This window comes from Dreissena polymorpha, chromosome 9, assembly GCF_020536995.1.
Source record: "Dreissena polymorpha isolate Duluth1 chromosome 9, UMN_Dpol_1.0, whole genome shotgun sequence".
Classification (NCBI taxonomy): domain Eukaryota; kingdom Metazoa; phylum Mollusca; class Bivalvia; order Myida; family Dreissenidae; genus Dreissena; species Dreissena polymorpha.
Window position 1 is genome coordinate 34,925,484 of NC_068363.1, and position 3,666 is coordinate 34,929,149.

Genomic DNA, 3,666 nt, shown 5'->3' on the forward strand with positions numbered 1-3,666 from the left:
CAATCAATGGAAAAGTGAAAAAAACCAGAAGGGGGACTTGATATGGGATGGAATTCCATAAAATGCCGTGGAATTCCATAGAATTCCGTGGCATTCCATATAATGCCGTGGAATTCCATAGAATGCCGTGGAATTCCATAGAATGCCGTGGAATTCCATAGAATGCCGTGGAATTCCATGGAACGCCGTGGAATTCCATGGAACGCCGTGGAATTCCATGGAATGCCGTGGAATTCCATAGAATGCCGTGGAATTCCATGAAAAGCTATGGAATTTAATATAAAGCTGGAATAAAATAGAAATAAAAACAGATTATAGATCAAAGGCATTTTATTGATTTTGAAAAACAAATGTGAATGTAACTAAAGGTTTCATCATAGAAGTTAAGCAAGAACAAGATCTGGCATCAATCATTTACCACACACATGCAGTCACAGTACATATTCAAAAATGAGTGGTTTTACATTTTCATAAAGTACCAACTCTCTTAACCACAGGCATGCATGCACACATTCAAAAACACATCCATAAACATGCACACATATACAGGTGAGAACAGAAAAACTTAAAAAAGGCACAATATAAAACATAGAAGTAGAATTTTACATTTCTCTTATGACAAGTATACTTCCTTTCTCACATATGTTCATAAACACACACAATTACATGCACACACACATCACACACAATTGTTCTAGAGTTTTTTCTCATAAATTTTAACGTTCAACAACTGTTCCTTATTAATTCTAGAACACTTTCAGTAAGATAACAGAAGTTCAGTTCTAGTTGATGTGTTCCAGTACAATTCTAGAAAAGTTCCGAAGGTTAACTTCAAATATTTAAGTCTGAAACCAACTTTCTAGAAAACAAATTCCCATGCAGACAGCCAGTATTCAAGTACTGAGCATAGTTAATAATAATACATAACAAATTAACAACTGTTGTAAATTTGTTATTTATTATACTATGCTCAGTACTGTTGAACACGGACTTAATTCAATTATCCAAGTTTCAAATTCCTAAATTAAAAAAAACAACAAATAAATTAAGACAAAAAACAAACACAAAATACAATTCACAAAATAAATAACTGGTCTTTTTTTACAAGAAGTAACCAAAATAAAACATGTCACCAGCCACAGACTGCCAGGCTTAACACAGAGGCTAAAAATGTTTGTCCAAGTCTTCCACTGCCATTTTCCTTTTCTTCTGAGAATATTGAACACCAGTCACTGCCTCCGGGTCCTTTTTGGTATGAGGTACATTGTATACTGCTCACATGTGCTCTACAGAATAAAAAATCATAAAAATGTCTAAAGCAAAGAGTTATTTACATTCAAACTATAACAAGAGATTGCAAAGCAATATGGTCCCCTACCTGTTAAACTTCACTATTTTAAGTTTGTTAAATATATTTGTTGCCATAGCAACCAGAATTCTTGCATTATAAACAACATGAAATGACGTGCAAAATGTCCTTATTGTCATCTGTTCATGTTTCAAGTTTCATGAAAAAATACTTAGAACTTTTAAAGTTATCCCAGGATCCAGAAAAGTGTAAATGACTTAGACTAATATATTGAATTCCAAAAAGACAAAATACTTTCAGGTGGTTAACATTAAATAACTTATCTAGCCCACGGCATGACAATATTTACCATGAATTTGTAGCCCTGTAAGTCCTCTAGGTAAATGCGCTTAAAGAGCCGCTTTGCTGTTGGATTATTTCCCTGCCAAACTCTGCAGTATCTTCCATCAACTGGTCAATGGTAATTAAAGCACATAATGAAAATGTATAGGGAACGTAATTCATGAATTGTTTTAAATATTAAGTTTTTAAATGGTCTTTAGAAAGAGAACTAAAACGAAGTGAATACATCGCAAAGCACTAAGCATAACTTAATTTGTTGGTATGATTAGTACAAATTTATTATTGCTATAATTAGAATGATGTGTAATTCTATTGGTATGAAAATGCTTACTCAGATACCTAAAAACCAATTCCATTGGTTTAATTTTTTATTTACAAGCAAAAACGTTGAATTGATATCCCCCGCCAATATGCTTCTGGACACATAAGTATTATATTTGACACTCAAACAAGCATTTTTTAAAGATACAAAGGGCCATAACCCCGTTTTTAACAGATGGTGTACAATGCCATTTTGCGTGCATTATCCTCTTATCCATATATATACTCGAACCAGGTTTCAATGGAATCCGCCAAAGCACTTCCAGGATATGGCCTTGGACACACAAAAAAGCATTTTTTCAAGGTACAAAGGGTCATAACTCTGTTATTAACTAATGGTGTACAATACCATTAGGCATGCATCATCCTCTTATCCATATACATACTCACACCAAGTTTCAGTGAAATCTGCCAAAGCACTTCCAAGATATGGCTACGGACGGATGGAAAGACGGACAGACGGAAGGATGGAAGGACGGACAGACAACGCCAAAACAATATCCCTCCGCCTATGGCGGGGGATAATAATAAACATTAACACCATTAATGAGCATTGAGTGCTCAACATGCACAGTACAAAACTTCCTTAGCCTCAGTTCTATAACCTTGCATGATAAAATTCCGATACTACATTCAACGTTATTAATTTCTCCACATAGGTCTTATTACTTCCTTTTTCAACCTGCAAACTCCACTAAGTGAAAATTTGGGTGACAGCTGCTTTTAAACTAATATTTGCCATACTAAAACCTCAAATATCACATAAAAAGGTCTACAATAATGTCATAAGAAGATTAAATTTAAAGGAATATTTAGAAATAATAAAAATCACAAACCTTCAGTTGTTGTTCTATTCCTAGACAGCCTGCTCAATCACTGTATGCATCACTCTTTAACAATATTTCATGTCACTTTCCAAATGATATAAATACATAAGTATTTGAAGAAAGTGTTTTTAATGGAAAAACTAATGAACTCTTCTGTTTGTTAAATTTCTTTAACTTAATATTTTAACAAGTTAAACCAGTACATTGTCCACCATGTTTCATGTTTCAATCTAACAGGTAAACTTTCTGTATTTGAATTCAGCCAATTAGAAAAGGCTGTTATATCTTATAACCAATAGATTTGCAGCAAACATACCCAACATCTGACTCACAGCACACGCGCTGGTCTTATCAGATAGATTGTTATTTGACAACCTGGACTGGCTGGGTTTGATATTGAGAAAAAACAGTGTATATACCACTTGGACAGGGTTAAGGAATTTAAACTTGTAGAAATTGCTTTCAAAGTAACAACTACTCCTACTTCTGCAGAACTACTACTTTAATTACTACAACATCAACAACACCACCACCAACAACAACAGCAACAATAACAGCAGCAACAACAACAGCAGCAACAACAGCAACAAAAACAGCAGCAGCAACAACTGCTTCTACTGCAACAACTGCTACTACTGCTACTTCTATTGCTACTACTATTGCTACAGAAACTGTTAATGCTACTACTTCTACTACTACTAGCTACCACCACAACCTCTACTGATATAAAAAACACTACTGCTACTACATCAATTACTACAACAACAACACCTACTACAACAACAACAACTACTACTACTTATACAGCTACTACAACTACTACTACTACTGCTGCTGCTGCTGTCGCTACTATGAAGTCTATTAGGC

The 3,666-nt window shown here is 34.4% G+C and overlaps 1 long non-coding RNA gene across 1 annotated transcript; it reads right to left on the reverse strand.

Moving 5' to 3' along the window:
• Nucleotides 1–312: 312 nt before the first annotated feature.
• LOC127845866 (uncharacterized) lies at nucleotides 313–3,030 on the reverse strand. Its single transcript, XR_008033443.1, has 3 exons — nucleotides 2,809–3,030; nucleotides 1,659–1,759; nucleotides 313–1,286 (listed from the first exon to the last, which is right to left on the reverse strand). It is a non-coding gene; the product is annotated as an uncharacterized LOC127845866 (long non-coding RNA).
• Nucleotides 3,031–3,666: the final 636 nt, after the last annotated feature.